The sequence below is a fragment of the Caretta caretta genome, chromosome 9, assembly GCF_965140235.1.
Source record: "Caretta caretta isolate rCarCar2 chromosome 9, rCarCar1.hap1, whole genome shotgun sequence".
NCBI lineage: Eukaryota > Metazoa > Chordata > Testudines > Cheloniidae > Caretta > Caretta caretta.
The window spans coordinates 94,467,137-94,488,041 of NC_134214.1; positions in this window are offsets into that span (position 1 = coordinate 94,467,137).

Sequence of the window (20,905 nt, forward strand, 5' to 3'; positions counted from 1 at the left end):
TTACCCATATTCTGTCATATATTTCATGATGTAGAAGTCTCGGATGATGATCCAGCACATGTTGTTTTAAGAACACTTTCACTGCAGATTTCACAAAACGCAAAGAAGGTACCAATGTGAGATTTTTAAAGATATCTATAGCACTTGAAGCAAGATTTAAGAAACTGAAGTGCCTTCCAAAATCTGAGACGGACGAGGTGTGGAGCATGCTTTCAGAAGTCTTAAAAAAGCAACACTCTGATGTGGAAACTACTAACCCAAACCACCAAAAAAGAAAATCAACCTTCTATTGGTGGCATCCGACTCAGATAACGAAAACAAACATGCATCAGTCAGCACTGCTTTGGATTGTTATTGAGCAGAACCCATCATCAGCATGGATGCATGTCCCCTGGTTGAAGCATGAAGGGACATATGAATCTTTAGCGTATCTGGCACATAAATATCTTGCAACGCTGGCTACAACTGTGCTATGAGAACACCTGTTCTCACTTTCATGTGACATAGTAAACAAGAAGCTAGCAGCATTATCTTCCACAAATGTAAAGAAACATGTTTGTATGAGCACTTGGCTGAAGAAGAAGTAGGACTGAGTGGACTTCCAGGCTCCAAAATATTACATTGTTTTACTTTTGAATGCAATAACTTTTTGTACATAATTCTACATTTGTAAGTTCAATTTTCATGATAAAAAGATAGCACTACAGTACTTGTATTAGGTGAATTGAAAAATACTATTTCTTTTGTATTTTTTACAGTGTAAATACTTTAATCAAAAATAAATATAAAGTGAGCACTCTACACTTTGTATTCTGTGTTGCAATTGAAATTAATATATTTGAAATGTAGAAAACATCCCAAAATATTTAAATGAATGGTATTCTATTATTGTTTAACACAGTGATTAATCACGTGATTAATCACAAATATTTTTTTAATCACGTGATTAATCATGATTAATTTTTTAATGGCTTGACAGTCCTAATTAGTTGAAATTTTTAAATTTTAAAGGTGAGGCTGAGAAGCTAAGACTATAGTTTTGACCTCTTGGTTCAAATTTTGGGTAAAGATTCATGGCTTCTTATGTTATCCAAACTGCTAACTGCTGCTGAAGATAAATAAACTAACCACAAAAATAATTTCTTCATGTCCCTGAATATATTGCACCTATCAAACGCTCTCAGCCAATACTGAAAGTAATAGCATGTCAAAGTGATGTTAAACAATCTTTCCCTTTTCATATTTTCTCCAGTCCCAAAGATCTCCCCTGCCCTCTCCCTGTAATCTCTTTCCTAACCCTGATCAATGCAGGACAACCCAGACTTGGAAGAAAAGGTGAGTCTTGTAGCAAGCCTGATGGTCAAAAATTACAGGCTCAGATGATCCAAAATAAGAACTAGTCAGGAATTTTCCAATAACTTTTTTTTTATATTGGAAAATGCAATTGTCAAAACTAAAACTGTTCCCAGGAAACTTTTCCCAGTTTTGAAAAATCTCCCAGTTCATTTTTTTAAATTGCAAAATTGGATATTTTGGCACTTTCTAAATTAAAAGTTAGGGGGGGGGGCTGGTGTTGGTTTTTTATGGTTTAAAATGATCTTTGGTCTAAAAACTTTGTTTATACTAAAAACAAGATAAAAATGTAAAAGGTCAAAAATGAAAATGTTTCAAAATTATTAAAATGAAATATTTTGATGGAGCTAATCATATCTATATCTATATATATCAGATTATCAATTCATGAAAATTTGAGATTTTGACTTTCATCCTGGACAGGAAAATTTTTTGAAATGTCAGATTCTCCCAGGATGGGAAGACAATTCTCCACCCATCTCTCCCCAAAATGACTGTTCCATTCCCAACACTTGAATGAGAACCCTATCTTCCCTTTTATTTCCCTCTTCCAAAGAAGCTTGAGAAACTGATGATTTAAAGGAGGCAGAGACAGGAACAATGTTTGTATTATCATTTAATTCCACTGCCTCCATGGTATTCTTCTACTAACCCAACCATGTGAAACAACTGCCATGTACTGTGTCATGTAGATAGACCTATGCCTGTTTGAAGAACAGGTGTTTCTGCTTCCATTTCACAGCAGCCCGGTTTTTAAAGGATGTGGGAGCAGTCATCAACGAGACAGCATGAACACATAACCTTCGCTCTTAACCATTTCTCTAATTGCAGAGCCTGCGGATAGTTTAGAAACTTGGTGTATCCCAGTGAACCACTCTTACATTCTCTCCATTGGCTCCAAGTTCTTTATAGTTTCTGCAGCTAAAAGGGCAGTTGTTTGGGCCAGTAATCCTGTGAGGTGATGAATGGCCATGGGATGCATTATTTGGCCTATTCTTTTCATCAGGACAGAATGTGACAAGCCCATGTATGGGTGCAGGGCAGGAAAATGCAGGGAGAAGATGCACACACAAAGTCTTTGTCCTCTTTCATGGTTCTTTCGATTCCTGTTATGCTATAGTACAATTACTCTAGGTTTCAGAGAAGCAGCCGTGTTAGTCTGTATTCGCAAAAAGGAAAGGAGTTCTTGTGGCACCTTAGAAACTAACAATTATTCTAGACAATTATTCCAGTATGCTATAGTACACCCATGACTCTAGTATCATCACTCAAATCACACTTACTTCCTGAACCAACTCCCGTGTGTTAATCTGGGTTAAGTACCTAAATTTAGGCATGTACCCAAGGATCTTGCAGAATCAGAGCCAAAGCCAAGAGTGGCATCACCTCTATGTCCCAAAAGGAACTACTGCAGGAAGAAATTGTTTATAATATAGAGCAATTCTTTCTCCAAACCTTCCACTGATGTAACGTTCAAATTTAAGAGCTAAAAATCACCTATGTGCATTGCCCTTCTATAGACTCTTACTGCTTTCCTGTCCCTCTCATTATTCTGACTTTACCATCCCTGTTTGTGACCAGTGGCAGATGGCTTTAAGACATTTGGAGCCTATACCATGAGGTAACACCTGCAGGATTATTGGGGTACCCTGTGTTCACGGGTAGCGTGGCTTCTTAAGGCAGAAGCTGTCCAGAGGCTGGTAGAAAACTTCTTAAATATAATAAGGGCTAAGCAAGAGTTTTTATTAGTTCAGCTGAAGCTGTGCACAGAACAACTTAATAATTATGATAAATATTTAATCAAGCAACATAATTTATCCATAAAATAATTTTAAATATGTATGCAATAACACTAAGAGGCACCAGCTTAGTAAATTGGTTGAATATATACAGGACTCCCAAATCATAAGAGCGAAGACTTTAATTATACTTTCATTATTTGTTAATAAGAAAACTCTTCAGAGAAATTAAGGGGGGGAATGGTTAGAGATATCACACTTGCTAAAGAATACTAGAAAGAAATTTATCTTTCTGATGTCATAAACCTTAGAGGGACAGTACTCATATGCATATTTTGTTCCTGTTTGTGTGTGTGTGCGCACACACGTGTGTGTGCATGAGCGTGTGCAGCAAAGGTGAACTTACTGGAAACTAATATGTATAAGGCCATATACTGCCCTTGCTCTCTAGAATTCCCAGACGTCAATAGAAATTAGAATGAGAGTCATATATGGCTCAAATTGCTGCTGACTATTGAACTGGAAGGATTTACTTCCATATTGTTAAACTCTGGTTTCAAGGGTTTATTTCTTGGCTATAAAAATTCACTCCAGGCTGATACTTTGAAATGTAGCATATAAGATCTCAGACTATAAAATTAACTCTTTAAAAGGTTAAGTGAATGCAAGAGAAAAATAAAATCAAAACAACCAGTCTCATGTAGCTGACCACTTTTATGAATAGAAGCCAAGGGCTTGAATTTTGGTTTCAAACACAAGTTACATGTAACTACAACATTGATCTTGCAATATTACACATTTGATAATGAGTGGCCTTGGGTATACACATGCTAATAAAGCACTCTTTGTCCTCCCCCAAGGTGCTTGGGCACAATAATATACAATAAAAAAACTCAAACACAATAAAATGCCATCAGAAAAATAAGTTACTAAAACTTCAAGCAAGCAGAAGAAATTGGCAGAGGACAGCGTCAGACAGAAAGTTAATAAATGCGACGCCAGCAGCAATCAAAGAGCACATTTGGACAATAGGTTTTTGCAGCAAGTAAAAGTGGGAAGGGAAGGGACTGGGAAAGATGCTGAGAGCTGGGTTAGATTATAAATACACTGAGTTGAAATCCACCAAATAGTTGACAACCAACCCCACCAAAGTAAAAATAGAAAGAAAATACACACCTGAAAGCGGGCAGTATGTTTCACATACACAGGCCAAGTTAAAGTCATCTGTCCTTGCCCTTTTTGGATCATTTGATAATGTGACCTGAGGGCACTGTGCACTCCTAGGGCATCCCTTCTTCATACCTTTCAGTGGCTTCGTACCTTCCAGGACTACCTTCTCGCTAGCAGACACAACAATTCTTTTGTGTGTGTGTGTGTCTACTGCTGTTTCCTGATTCACTGCTGGGGATTTCCTCCAAGTATGAGGTCCAGAACCCTAAAATCCTATCTCAATTATCCTCTGGAGAAGGTGTAATTTCTACAAATTAGGGTCCATCCATGAAAAGGAGAAGAGAGCCATCTTTCCGTTGGCCATCACCATTGCTATGAGGCACACAATACATGAAATTTGCGCTTTTAAGTCTTCTGCAATTTGTAACAAGCAGAGTGAGAGGGACTCTGCCCACCTACTATATCTGATGAGATGGTGGCAATTACTGCACAACAATGAAATCTTGAAATTTTGTGGGTGACCAAATGATTATTTCAAAATATGGTATAATTGATTTCAGCTAATTAGCATATACTTAAAAGAAAAAATGCAGGAATTTCATAATAAAATACTGCCATGTATAATAACTAATACCAATTAGGACTTTTACATAACATTCACAATTAGGGATGTAAAGAGATCAGTAACGCCTGAGTAGAAGGTAGGAATAGACATAGCTTTCTTGGAGGCCAGTCAAAAACTGTGGGATGAACTCCTTCAAGAACTAACCAGACCACCTTCTGCTCTGATTGCAAGGTATATTTCTTTGACCTAGCCTTCTGTAATGCATATGTAGCAACATGTGCATTATACACATGCATGCACACACACTTTCTTTCAAAGACAAGACACTCCACTGTTTTTCCAAGACACTCTACTGGATACACTTGTCCCTTAGGGAGAAGATGAGAGAACAAATGTGACTGATGTTAGTCATTTTGTTTGATGCACTATTGACAGATGCTTGCATACTATGGCGATGAGTGTAGTATAAGAACTAGGGCTGGCCAGAAAACATTTGTTTTCAAGAAATGTTGAGGTTTTGGAATTTGTTTTCATTATGATGCAGAATAAAATCCAGACTTTTCAAAATTTCTCATGAGGAGAAAGAGAGAACCACCCCTGAACAGCCCAGTGGTTAGAACAGAAATATGAGTGCCCTAAGCATTGGGTTATTCTGGGGTGGGTCTCTCTCTCTCTGACCAGAAATTCCATCCTGGGCCTGAGGAAAGTGTAATCAAAAACTATGTTTCTGCAAATGTTTTCATTTTGACGAATCAGCATTTTCTGGTGGAAATTGATTCAATCAAAACAATTCCCTGCCAACTCTAATAAGAACATATGTAGAACAGAACAGAATAGCTGGGCTTTCCGATTTGTACTTCAGTTTTCTACTTTGTCTCTGTGTGACTTTCGGCATACTTAGTGACTTTTCTGTTTCTCCTGCTACCTCTGTCAGATTTTCCCAGCTGCACTCACTGCCACCAGGGAAGACTTGAAATGGCAGCTACTTCAAAGGAGCAGTAGACCAAAACATGCCACTGCAGTGAGCCTCAGGCCTCTCTTCCCAAATGTTCTGTTGGAGAAAAAATGTCTGTGTTGCTCACAGAGAATGAAGGTCACTGGGCCACACAGAAAGGGACAGAAGACTTTCCTTCCCCACGCTTCAGACTCACTGAAGAACAGGAATCTAACCAGAACTTTCTTAAGAATAAGACTCTGATCTGGGCACTGCCACTCCAGCTGCCTCCAGGGTGTTGAGGAGGGTATGGTCAGTATAAAAATCTGCCTACTCTCCCTAGTCTCTTTTCCTTAATATTAGAGGAATTCTCCTTGAGGTTACCCAGCAACCATGAAGCAGGGAAACTCTGTTACTGGTTAACTGCAGATAGAATGATTATCCTGCGCCTCCAGATAGTTACATTCAAAAACCATGAACCCAAGGAGCTGGAATACAATTGGATCAAAATATACCATCAGCAGTATAAATGCTCATATATTAAAGTGAGTTCCCATCACACTCGAGGCCTGGTTTTCAGATTTCCCAGGGACTTCTTCGTTGGACAGATGGTCTGTTCTCTCAAGGATAACAGAGAGAAGTCTATCCCACAAGAGATCCAGCAGCTCACATCTGTCCATGCTGATGAGAGCCACAGCTTTCCTTGCTCTCAGGAGTGCAGGGTATGGGTCTGCGTGAACATCTGAGGAGATAGGGACTTAACTATGACCACTGTCAGCATGGAAACGAGGCATTTAGTTATTTATGCAGTTCTCCAGCCTTACTGCTGCTGTTCTGAGCTTGGAGTAACTTGACCTCTGCAGAGCAGTGCTCTCATTAATACAATAATACCCCTGTGTTTCGTAAACCTGCTTATTTTTACCTTGTGCTTATTGATGTAACACTTTGCACCTGCAGTGCCAAGAAAAAGTCTCCTGGAGAAATCTCTCAAGGACTGGATGATGTCTTGAACCTTTATGAATAGCTGCACACATACTTCTGTTATGTGTCTGAAGAATCCTCTCAGGACAATTGCCAGATAAGCTATGGAAAAGAATTAGCAGGTACAGATAGAATCCCCTTTTCAAGGTACATCACCTTGAGGACAATATCTCTCAATAATGAGATAATCAATATACAGTTTTTCAAGAGAAAACATGGTCAACACAGTAGCTGAACATATATATTTCCTGTTAAATATTGCACTTGCAAGCTGTATTAAGTGTTCTTTTACAAGCTGTTCTGTCAAGCATTCCTAAGCCAAAAAGTGAGTTTTTTAGAATCTTGAAAAATGTGTGTATACAGTTCAGGTGGGAAACGAAGGGGTTTGTAATTGCCCTGCTAATCTCTATGGAATTACCAACACTCTCAAATTGAAAGTTTTGTTGCTCAGTAACTTGGAGAAGTGGGAACTGCTCCAGCCCTCTCTCTATGTCCAGAATGTTGCATTTATGATCTCGGTTGCAGGTATTCTTGAGAAAGGATTTCAAACACTCATTAATGTCTTAAGGGCTTGAAAGCAGCTTCCCATTGCCTCCTACAGAGAGCGGAAATGATGATGGAATTCTCAACCACCTTAACTTTCCCAGCCAGGAATTTCTCCAGTTTCCCCCAGAATCACAGAATTCCTGGCAAGTCCTCAAAGCCATTTCTGTCTGTTCTGGCATCAAAGGCTTCTATATTTTGATATTTTGTTTTCACTAGCAGAAGTGTTAAGATTGTATCATTTGGTTAAACTCTGTGCTGTGCCTCAACTGTCGGGTTTGATTTAAAACCTTCTCATCTCAAGTTCCTCCCCTTTTAGTTGTTACTTTTACACACACACACTCTTAAGTACAAAGTATCCTAGTGACAATCAGTACTGAGACCAGCACAGGGATAAGAGATACACATGTGCATAGGCACATACGTGTGTACACACATTTTAGTATAATCACTATTACTGTCTGTACTGAGAGAGGATTTTTCAGGTATTTTATAGAGACAATGCGGGTTTCTGTTGGTGAAAGAGACAAACTTTGGAGCTAACACAGAGCTCTACTTTTATGATTTTGTTTTATGACATTGTATTATATATAGTGCAAGCTAATAAAATTCATTAGTTAATTTATTTCTACTCAGTACTGTGAGATACTGAATAGAAATGCAGCAAATAGTTCCAAAAAAAAAACCAAAACAAAAAACAAAAAAAACCCTCTAGGGAGCTACCATTGTGCAGGTATATAAGCTTTGTACTTAATCTGCTAATTATCCACCAGAAAATTCAGGTAGCGGTGTCATTGCAAAGATAGCAGCGCTCTTTCATCATTCATCAGCTCCATCACTCACATGGCCCATGTTCCTGACATAAACTAATGTGGCATAACCAAATATGACAAATCACAACAGTGTCTGTTAGCAGGTGAGATTGGGGGAAAAGGTCACGGCTGCTCTGAGCGATATTTAAAGTGAGGGAAAGATTATACTTACACACATACACATGGAGTGTGTGTGTGTGTGTGTGTGTGGAGGGAGAAGGGGGGAATCAGAATTTCCTCCTCACCGTTCAACTCCCCGCTAAAATCTTGAAAGATCTGACTCCTCGGTGAAAGGTCACATTTGTTTAAACTTCACCTTCTGAACTAAACTAGCTAAGGTTAGCTTTTATCTAACAAAGAAGCCATTCTCATATTGCAGCCTCTTCAGATAAATGCTGCATAGCTTCCTTCCCAGATCTTTCAAGGAACTTTTGTAAAAGACTAGGAGGTAGGACTACATAACTGTAAGATGCTACTCAGAGTGAGGATAAAAGAGTTTACTGATCGCTAGGTTAGACAATAGTATTCCTCCTTCTGCTGAAATATGGGAAAATATGATAGTATGATTCTGAATTAGAGTGCCCCTCTCTTTCAGGGATATGAAGACCGGCAATTCCACCAAGTCTAGTGCAATTAAAATTTACTTGCCTCTTTACAATCAGTTCCATTTCTTTCTGTGAGGATACACCACACAAATCCACTCTAATATCATCAATATCCTTTCCCTTAACAAGATTCTGATACTGCAGCAAACAACATCAAATGATATTATTAAGATGCAGAAGAATGTATACATGGCAAGGAAAAAAAGAATCAAATTATATTTTTCAGCTTCTCAGGCAAGAATGTAATATTAATTAAAAACACACTAAGAGAAAGACCAAGCACTGCTGTAGGAAAGTCAACATAACTATAATTTAATAGTGGACATTAACAAAAATCAATGTGTTGCTTTAGGTTCCAATCCTACAAAAACGTAGGAATGGATTTCACTTTATACACATGCATAGTCCCACTTTAGCACATATGTGTCTGCTGGATTAGGATCTCAGTCTGGTGTACTGTTATATAGTACAACAGACCCAAATGTTCAGAAAAACCCATGCCATTTCCCCACCACCTTGGCATAATGCAGTTGCTACTGTTTTGATTCCCTGTTGTTCAAGGGAAAGCATGAATCCATGCTGTGATCCAGGAAGATCTAGATTTATCAATGACCTTAGGAACTCCTGTTTTCCCTGGACTGGTAGATTTCAGGCACAACATGCATGGGATGTTGTGGTACCTCAGGAGAACACTGAGGGGGAGGCCAGCCAGCATGAAAGCAACAGCATTGCTAGAGCGATTTGAACTTCTGGAGGTTTGACTCATCTGTTAAAAAAAAAAGTCTACATTTTATTAATGAGTTCAACACTTTCCAGCATGTGACTTTCTATTAGCTTTCCTAATTTGATTGAAAGCCACATAAGTGTCAGGACATTTGGGATAAAAACAAGCCAGATATAAGACCATGGGTTTAAAGTTGGAACCTTGAAATAACCCCAGGACTTATGATTTCACACTCAAAGGCAACTTTAATTTTTTTTTTTAATCACCATCTGCTCTATGATTGGAGTGTGTTGTGACACAGAGGACCATTATTCGCTACTCTGTCCGCAACTCCTATGAGGCCTGACCAACTCACTACACCTAATGCGTTGCTGACACAGTATTATCGATAAAAATGTCAGGTGAGGTATCAGATGAAAGCTTATATCATTCTGCTCATCATAAGCATTGTCAGATGTATGTATGGTTGGGGTGGAAAGAGAGGTTGATGGTTTCCAGGAGTTGAGTTACAGCTGGCAACAGGAAACATTACTCCATGCTACGGGCAGGTGGTAATGAGGTGCTTGCCAATCTGCAGCACCCCAGGAGGCATCACATTATACAGTAGTTATCATTTTTTACTATTCTTACTATAAAGCCTTTAAAAATGTCACATATGCAAATTTGATAAAAGACAAAAACATATTGGCACTCTTGCGTGCAGGGGATTTAGTCATGCATTCTCCCATAGTCAGTGATAGGATTTGTGCAGATAAACCCCTTCACACTGATAATTTAGAGGTAAATCCTATGCTTATTTTAATCTGCATTTGCATGATCCTTCACATTCATCCTCCATGTAACCAATTTGAGGCTCGCTCTACTTGGCATGTAGCATCTGCTTCCTTGTAGCTATGGGTTTGAGGAGTGTCAGATCTCCACCCCTTACTTCCCTTAGTGATCCTTAGCCATATGAATACCACTGAAGTCAAGATAGCTGTGAATAAGTGTTTTTACTAAGCAGCCCTCCACAGAGTCCAGAGTCAATGGATGGGAAGAGACCAGGGAAGGGGCTAGCCATGAGGGTATGCACTTGTCCCACTTCAAGGGGAGTTGAGCTCCCGTGCACTGTTATGGGTAGTAATGGGACAAATATATTAAGAAGACGAACCTGTGTCAAGGATGATAAAGCCTGTCCTGAGGCTCTCCCATTAAAGCTATTACCAACAGGAGAGTGGGTCTGTGGGGGGGAGGGGGGGAGAAAACCTGGATTTGTGCTGGAAATGGCCTAACTTGATTATCATACACATTGTAAGGAGAGTGATCACTTTAGATAAGCTATTACCAGCAGGAGACTGGGGTGGGAGGAGGTATTTTTTCATGCTTTGTGTGTATATAAAAAGATCTTCTACAGTTTCCATAGTATGCATCCGATGAAGTGAGCTGTAGCTCAGGAAAGTTTATGCTCAAATAAATTGGTTAGTCTCTAAGGTGCCACAAGTACTCCTTTTCTTTTTGCAGAATGTCACAGTTATTATTCTGAGTCATGGAAGATGGTCCAGTAAAAGATATTCACTCACCTGTCTCGTACAACAACACTGCAAACCAATTTTCAGTTCATTGGCCATTAAAAACAAAAAATTATTTTGGGTCAGTCCCAAACAAAAAAATTCCAGTGAACCAAAAAGTTAAAAAAAATTAAAAAGTCAAACAAGCAAACACAAAAATCCCAGAGTGTTTTGGATTGAAATGTTCTGTTTCATTTAAGATTTTTTAAACAAAACACTTTAATTTAATAAAATTGAAGCCAATTTCAAAACAAAAAGTAGTTTCTCCAATAAAAAAAACAGAAGGAATTATTTCAATTTTTTTCAGAATTTTTTAGGGTTTTCTTCAACTCAGTGAATTCAACACAAGTTTATGAAAGGTTTTGATTGACCCAATCTATATTTTTCAGTGAAAGGGATATAGCTGAACATTTTAACCCTCTCATACATAATATTTCAGTCTCTGTCTTCTAGACTAAAGGAGTAAGTAGTCCCCTACTTCTAGTCTTACCTCTTGCACTAGCTACTCTTGCTATTTTTGCCCTTATATGCCACCTTAAAACATTTTAGATATCACAGGAAGGGCAAATATTGTTCTCACCTTACAGCTGAATCACAGAAAAGGTAAGTAATTTACATAAGGTTAAACAAGGCATCTGTGGCAGAGCTGGGATTACTGAACTGTTTTGTAGATCTCGCTGAGACAGAAAAAAAATAAAAAATGAAACCAAGCCTGAAGACAAAATATACTGTTGTTTGCAGTATATAAGGATATGTATGAAAATCCAGTGCATATTATTCTTTTAATTAACAATCTATGATATAAACAGAAAACAAACATCAAGGCATAAGTACACGGGGGGGGGGGGAGCTGAAGGTTAGGATTTTCTGACTTCTGATTACTTATATCTCTATCTTAATACTGTAATAATGCAATTTTTGCAAAGAATAATATGTTATTTGAATCCTCCCTCAACACACCAAGCTCCTTCATTTTTGTTGCTCTTCTCTGAACTGTCTTAAATCTGCCACTCTTGTGAAAGGTGAAGCTTTTTTGCTGAGGAAATACAATAACCACAATATTCCCGCTGTGAACTTCCTGTTCAATGCTATTTTTGAAATTCAAGTACCAAGCCTGCATACCATATCACCGCACAAACTCACGTGTCATAATGTCTTCTAGGGCCAGATCAAAAGTCTACTGAAGTCAATGAAAAGACCCCCGTTGACTTCAGTGGTTTCTGGCTCAGGGTCCACTGCCACAACATCTATTTCTCCATTACTGATTCTCAGGGGGGTTTTTTAATCTACATGTGTTCTATGTAGTTTTTCCAGATGCATTCTCTTGGTTTTCTTCCTGGAAGTTTTTTTGTGTTATTTGCTTTCCATATTTCTCATTTTGCTGCATCTCGTTTTATTTAATAACATAAGAATGGCCATATGGGGTCAGACCAATGGTCCATCTAGCCCAGTAACCGATCTTCCAACAGTGGCCAGATGCTTCAAAGGGAATAAACAGAACAGGGCAACTATCAAGCAATCCACCCCCAGTCATACAGTCCCAGTCTGAGGCTTTGGGAGACCCAGAGCATGGGATTGCAACAGTGACCATCTTTGCTAAGAGCCATTGATGGAACTTCAATAAAGATAAGTGCAGGGTCCTGCACTTAGGACGGAAGAATCCAATGCACAGCTACAGACTAGGGACCGAATGGCTAGGCAGCAGTTCTGCGGAAAAGGACCTAGGGGTGACAGTGGACGAGAAGCTGGATATGAGTCAGCAGTGTGCCCTTGTTGCCAAGAAGGCCAATGGCATTTTGGGATGTATAAGTAGGGGCATAGCGAGCAGATCGAGGGACGTGATCGTTCCCCTCTATTCGACATTGGTGAGGCCTCATCTGGAGTACTGTGTCCAGTTTTGGGCCCCACACTTCAAGAAGGATGTGGATAAATTGGAGAGAGTCCAGCGAAGGGCAACAAAAATGATTAGGGGACTGGAACACATGAGTTATGAGGAGAGGCTGAGGGAGCTGGGATTGTTTAGCCTGCAGAAGAGAAGAATGAGGGGGGATTTGATAGCTGCTTTCAACTACCTGAAAGGGGGTTCCAAAGAGGATGGCTCTAGACTGTTCTCAATGGTAGCAGATGACAGAACGAGGAGTAATGGTCTCAAGTTGCAGTGGGGGAGGTTTAGATTGGATATTAGGAAAAACTTTTTCACTAAGAGGGTGGTGAAACACTGGAATGCGTTACCTAGGGAGGTGGTAGAATCTCCTTCCTTAGAGGTTTTTAAGGTCAGGCTTGACAAAGCCCTGGCTGGGATGATTTAACTGGGAATTGGTCCTGCTTTGAGCAGGGGGTTGGACTAGATGACCTTCTGGGGTCCCTTCCAACCCTGATATTCTATGATTCTATGATTCTATGAACTATCCTCCATGAGCTTAATTTTTTGACCTCAGTGATACTTTTTTCTTTCACAACATCCCCTGGCAACAAGTTATGCAGGCTGACTGTGCGTTTTGTAATGCAGTACTTTTTTTGTTTTGTTTTCAACCTGCTGCCTATTAATTTAGCTGGGTGACCTCTGGTTCCTGCGTTATGTGAAGTGATAAATAACACTTCTTTATTCACTCTCCCCATGCCATTCATGATTTTTTTTTTCTTCTCTCTTGTAACCCCTTAGTCATCTCTTTTCCAAGCCAAACAGTCCCAGTCTTTGCAACGTCTTCTCATAGGAAAGGTGTTCCATACCCTTAATCAATTTTGTTGCCCTTCTCTTCACCTTTTCCACTTATAATATATCTTTAACTTAGAGGAGAAAGGCTCCATAGCTCGTTACCAGCCCCCTGAACCATCCAGTCTTCCCATAGAAAAGAGGGTAAAGCAATTTCTTAGGAAAAGCAATCACCGAAATCATACTGCTTGGATTTTCATATTGACCATTCATCCATGTGTCATTTACATCTACCATGTCCACCCATAGAAGTAATTCATGCCTCCGCATCACAATGGTCTCTCTAGCCTTATTACTGCCACCATGCTATAGGGTTTGGCTAAAGTCTTCCCAACGTTTACCACTATGAGCTGGCAAAGACAGACTACCGCTGAACAATGTTAAATCTGCTAGAGATTGCTATTATCAATGACATATCCCTGAAATTCCATGCCAGCAGCGGTTCAACCACCAAAAGGAAGTGAGCCAGTTCTTGATCTGGTATAAATTAATTATATATAAGGCCTGTCAATTAATCGCAGTTAACTCATGCAATGAACTCAACAAAATTAACCGTGATTAAAAAAATTAATCACGATTAATCGCAGTTTTAATCGCACTGTTAATCAATAGAATACAAATTGAAATGTTTTCAATATTTTGGATATTTTTCTACATTTTCATATATATTGTATTCTGTGTTGTAATTGAAATCAAAGTGTATATTATTTTTATTACAAATATATGTAGAATTGTAAAATGATAAACAAAAGAAATAGTATTTTTCAGTTCACCTTACACAAGTACTGTAGTGCAATCTCTTTGTAGTGAAAGTGCAATTTACAAACGTAGATTTATTTTTGGTACATATCTGCACTCAAAAACAAAACAGTGTGAAACTTCAGAGCCCACAATTCCACTCAGTCTACTTCTTGTTCAGCCAATCGCTCAGACAAACAAGTTTGTTTACATTTACAGGCGATAATGCTGCCTGCTTCTTATTTACAATGTCACCTGAAAGTGAGAAAAGGCATTTGAATGGTACTTTTGTAGCTGGCATTGCAAGGTATTTACGTGCTGATATGCTAAACATTCATATGCCCCTTCATGCTTCAGCCACCATCCCAGAGGACATGCTTCCATACTGATGACGCTCGTTAAAAAAAATAATGTGTTAATTAAATCTGTGACTGACCTCCATGGGGGAGAATTGTACGTCCCCGTTCTGGTTTACCCACATTCTGCCATATATTTCATGATATACCAGTCTTTGATGATGACCCAGCACATGTTGTTTTAAGAACACTTTCACTGCAGATTTCACAAAATGCAAAGAAGGTACCAATGTGAAATTTCTAAAGATAGCTACAGAACTTGACCCAGTGTTTAAGAATCTGAAGTGCCTTTTGAAATCTGAGAGGGACGAGGTGTGGAGCATGCTTTCAGAAGTCTTAAAAAAGCAATACTCCAATGTGGAAACTACTAACCCAAACCACCAAAAAAGAAAATCAACCTTCTACTGGTGGCATCTGACTCAGATAATGAAAACGAACATGTATAAGTCAGCACTGCTTTGGACTGTTACTGAGCAGAACCCATCATCAGCATAGATGCATGTCCCCTGGAGTGGTGGTTGAAACATGAAGGGACATATGAATCTTTAGCGCATCTGGCATGTAAATACCTTGCAATGCCGGCTACAATCATGCTATGAGTACACAGGTTCTCACTTTCAGGTGACACTGTAAACAAAAAGCGGGCAGCATTATCTCCTGCGTTTGTAAACAAACCTGTTTGTCTGAGCGATTGGCTGAAGAAGAAATAGGACTGAGTGGACTTGCAGGCGCTAACATTTTACATTGCTTTATTTTTAAATGCAGGTTTTTTGTACATAATTCTTCATTTGTAAGTTCAACTTTCATGATAAAGAGATTGCATTACAGTCCTTGTATTAGGTGAATTGAAAAATACTATTTTTTTTTCTTTTTTGCAGTGCAAATACTTGTAATCAAAAATAAAGTGAGCATTGGACACTTTGTAGTCTGTGCTGTAATTGAAATCAATATATTTGAAAATGTAGAAAACATCCAAAAATATTTAAATAAATGGTATTCTATTATTGTTTAACACTGCGTTTAATCATGCGATTAATCGTGAATATTTTTTTAATTGTAATTTCTTTAGTCACGCGATTAATCTTTTTAATCACGCGATTAATCTTTTTAATCGCGTGATTAATCTCAATTAATTTTTTTAATTGCTTGACGTGCCTATTATACACACACACACACACATATATATATACAGGAGCTATGCTAGTTTATATCAGCTGAGGTTCTGGGTCAGAATTCTACTTTGTAATTCTACTCTGTAATTCTACCTCTGCCTCTAAATACTGTGCTGCTTTAGTTGCTCTACTGACTATTCCTACAAAAATAATTATCCAGAGAACAATAGATTGCTATACATCAAGGCCAATGGAATGAAATGGATAATAATCTCTTGCTTCCCTATCCACAGTAATTGATGGGCCATTTAAAATGAACTGTTCCATGTAGGAAAATGCCTTATACTGGAAATGCTTCACATCTGGCCACAATACTGCCCCTATATTTTTGCTCTGATGAGCATGTAGTCATGGTCTTGCTTGGGGAATCTGTCTTGCCCAGAAATGAGCCATTTTGGTAACCACCGTAGCAATACATCCCTCAAAAGAAACACCACTCAAAAGAAGAATGAGCAGCTGCAATTAAAAATGCTGAGGAAAATGCCTGACAATGGTGAATTGCAATCACTAGACAAACAGCATCCATGGACATTGGTCAAACCAGACAGTCTCTACGTAAAAGAATAAATGGACACAAATCAGACGTCAAGAATTATAACATTCATAAACCAGTCAGAGAACACTTCACTCTCTCTGGTCACTCGATTTCAGACCTAAAGGTCGCAATATTAGAACAAAAAGACTTCAAAAACAGACTCCAACGAGAGATTTCTGAATTGGAATTAATTTACACACTGGATACAATTAACTTAGGCTTGAATAGAGACTGGAAGTGGATGTGTCATTACACAAAGTAAAACTATTTCCCCATGTTTATTTCTCCACCCCACACTGCTCCTCGTACGTTCCTGTTAACTGCTGGAAATGGCCCACCTTGATTATCACTGCAAAAGGTTTTCTCCCCCCTCCCCCGCTCTCCTGCTGGTATTATCTCACCTTAAGTGGTCACTCTCCTTACAGTGTGTATGGAAACACCCATTGTTTCATGTTCTGTGTGTATATAAATCTCCTCACTGTATTTTCCACTGAATGCATCCGATGAAGTGAGCTGTAGCTCACGAAAGCTTATGCTCAAATAAATTGGTTAGTCTCTAAGGTGCTACTAGTACTCCTCTTCTTTTTAGCATCCAGTAGGCACTTCCTATTGTTATTAACAACAAAGGTGCACCCTCTGGAATGTAAACATGAGCTATGTCAGGCTCTAATAAACGTTGAGAAAATGCTGTTCAACCAAGCAAGCATATTGTCTATCAGACTGCACACTTTCCAATAAAACTTGAAGTTATCACAGGTAGATGTTATTACTGCATTTTTAATAAACGATGTGGTGAGCACATTTCTAACAGAAATATGTTGAACGTTATTGTAGGTTGCACAGTGGAGGCTAAATACCATATGTTATTGCTTCCAGGGCAATTTTGCTAGGTTATTATGTTTTATAATAAAACAAATAACTCAGTAGTATTCTGCAGATCCAGAATATGTTGCATCAGTTTTATTGTTCCCTGATCCCTGGTGTTGATGCACAAAGCTGAAGCAAGCACATATGTTCTTGCTTTCTTGCAGGCACAAGCTAGCTGAGGCCATTGGGAAGAGGACCTATTGGCCTAGCTTGGTGGACCAAACATTCCAGAGCAGCCTATATGTATGAATATAGAAGGAATGGTTCATGAATACCCAGTTCCACTTCCACAGACAGTAGAGACCCCACAGTTGTCTAAGGGAATGCACTGCCAGGGGGCCCCAGCAGTTAATCAGCTTACCTGCTTCGTCTGTCTGCCACCAGCAATAAGTCCAAAGCCACTGACCCGCTCCAATGCAGGTCAGCACCATTCACAATACAGTCAATCCGCAGATTCCTTCCTGGGGGCATTGTAGATGATAGCTCCCAGGAAAGAGGTTAACATTGGTGGGGAAGGGAAAGAACAAGCTACGGATGCCTTAAGAAGTTCAATGCTGTAATGTGTAACAGAATCTCACAATTCCTTCTGTTGAGGATGAAAACCCATCTGGTAGGCCACTGAACAAGACAACACAGGTGGGGACTGATGTGTTACATGGGAAGGCTTTTTGTGGGCCTTTAGATTTGGACAAAGTCCTGTGCTTCTGGATACTTAAATAAAATGAATTTCCATGCCTTTTGAGGTCCATCCCTAATTTTAATCTTTATTTAGAGTAAGAGCCTGAGTTACTAAGTGTCTAAAAGCTGCTTATGCTCAAATAAATTGGTTAGTCTCTAAGGTGCCACAAGTACTCCTTTTCTTTTTACTATCTCCACTGTAACTTGTCTTCAGTTTGCATCCCTACTGCAAGATTTCCCATGAGGACTGACATTAAGCTCCCATTCCTTCCTTTGCTGCAGCTGATACCTAAGACATATCTGAAGAGCAGTGTTTATTACAGCTGTAAATATAAAAAAATAATAATCACTTCATTTCAAAAGCACTTTGCTTGACAGACATGTCTTGCTTGTCAGAAGAAGATAATATGGAAGCACTGTAGCTCTCCAGCTATTAGCAGAAGCTGGAGGTTACGTTCCATTCACTAGCCTACATAAAAACGCCGAGTTATGTATTTTGATGGAAGAGAGCTGTGTGCCTTGAGAGAAATGGAGGGAGATAAGCATGCTGGATGTGCTGTAACCTTCTTAATGTCTTAAAAGTATCTTCTTAAGGGAGAGAGTTATATATATGGGCAGGTCAGGAACGGGACAGATGACTGAGAATGGACAACACACTCCCAGCCCCTTCCACAACTGCTGTTTCTAGGAGTGGAGCAAAAATTAAAAAGGGGAACAGAACGTAAATCAGCTATGGGCACTGGTGTACTGACTCTTCACACTGAATTCTGGAGTTCCACTTCCTCCCTACACACTGCTCTCAGCTGCTAATGATACAGAAATCAGGGAAAATTGACAAGCTTACCTAGCAGGGCACTTGATAATTTTGTTTCCAAACGTACCCCTTAAAAAATCCAATTACTACCTGAGGAATTGCAAGTGAAATTAATATGGGACTTTAGTCTACATAAAAATGGGGAGAGTAGCTTTATGGGAATCTGAAAGAGTCTGTAGCCAAGCATGCAATCAAGAGAAATGTAAGGTGTTGCATGTCATTATGTATTTCAAATTAAAAGGGAGAGTGGGGAAGTGTGGATGCAATATGGAATAAAAAAGGCAACTTCTATTAACATCCACAGGTAATTTGTGCAAGGGGATCAGCATGTCATGCTACCTTTGTTCCTAATGGCCCATGTCTCCCCATCCAGTGTGGAAATCCACTCTTATAGCTGCCCAACCTGTGTGCTGCTCCATGTGAGACATTCGCTGAAAAACATTTAATGAGCTAATTTGCATATAATTTGCATAGACACGGGCCATACACTTTGAGCCACACAGTGGTGTAGGGAGAACATGGGGCTGCAGAAACCTTGGCAGATGCAGTAAGTAAAAAGGTGGGTGAAAGGAGTCTGAAGGAGTGAGGGTATCTGGGGCTTGCTAGGTGCTGGAAGTGGGCTGCCTGGTGGTAGATGGGTGGTGCTGAATGAGGATGACTGGTGAACATTGGGTGGAGGTAATGTGGGGAGGGAGATCTGAGAGGTGGTGGGTCAGCACTGGGCTCCCTCACCCTCTGACCCCACTGCAGTTTGTGTCTCCTCCTCATTCTCCACTTACTGAACTGGGGCAGCTTCCACCACCCAATACCACTGTTCTTCTCCCACCCAATCCAGCAGTGGGAGTAAAAAGACCACCTGGTTGCCTGCTCAGCACAGCAGCCCCTGGTGACGATCAGGAGCAAATACAGCTTATTCCTGAAAAGGTCTGACATTTCAGCTGGATTGGAGGAATGTGTGACACTTTGCAACCCTGCCAAGCACCTCTGTTCCCCTCTCTCCCACTTCCCTTACCATATTTGTTCTTCCCATACCCATTCTCCAACCTTTCCGTTTCTACATAACTCCTATTTCCAAACCTACACCACACGGCTTGTATTGCAGAACTACAGCTGCTGTAATAAAGAATTAAGCGCAGGGGGAATTGTGAATTCCACATTCTGCAATGTGTGCATTGATTCACAGGTCTCATTTCCTAATGGCCCCACAGGTATAAACTGTTTCTAAAGCTGCGCTAAATATTCACAGTGGAAACCCAGAACTGCACTGTGACAGGGACAAAGTCTGCATTAAATAAAATGTGTGACTCAGCATTGACAGCCAAAGAGCAAGAACTGAATTTCTTTTAGGAAAAAACAAATAGAGCAAGGAAATAAAACCATGTTTGCATCCAGCAGCAGAGATCTGTTACTTTCACCTGGCATCAATATTCTAACACCCCAGCCAAGGGTTATATCTAGTTTTATATCCTCTCTCCACCCCCACCCCAAACTTCTGAAAGAGTAAGCTTTAGAGGTACTGTTATGATATCCAATTAAAGCCCAAGTTCCTGATCTCCCAGGTAACAAAAAGTTGTCAATATTATTCACACTCAGAACAAGTTTCTGGATGGGCTTGTCAGTTCATGGGCCTATATGCCAACCTATGCCAAAACAAATTTAAGAAAGTTGCAAAATTATTCCACGCTTTTGTATACCATACACCACAGATACTATTACTTTATAGGTTTCAGAGGAGCAGCCGGGTTCGTCTGTATCCGCAAAAAGAACAGGAGGACTTGTGGCACCTTAGAGACTAACCAATTTCTTTGAGCATAAGCTTTCGTGAGTTTACCCATAACTATTTCACATTTGGGGACAATGTATACCTTCAGATCAGCTGCACTGCTATGGGTACCCGCATGGGCCCACAGTATGCCAACATTTTTATGGCTGATATAGAACAACGCTTCTTCAGCTCTCGTCCCCTAATGCCCCTACTCTACTTGCGCTATATTGATGACATCTTCGTCATCTGGACCCATGGAAAAGAAGCCCTTGAGGAATTCCACCATGATTTCAA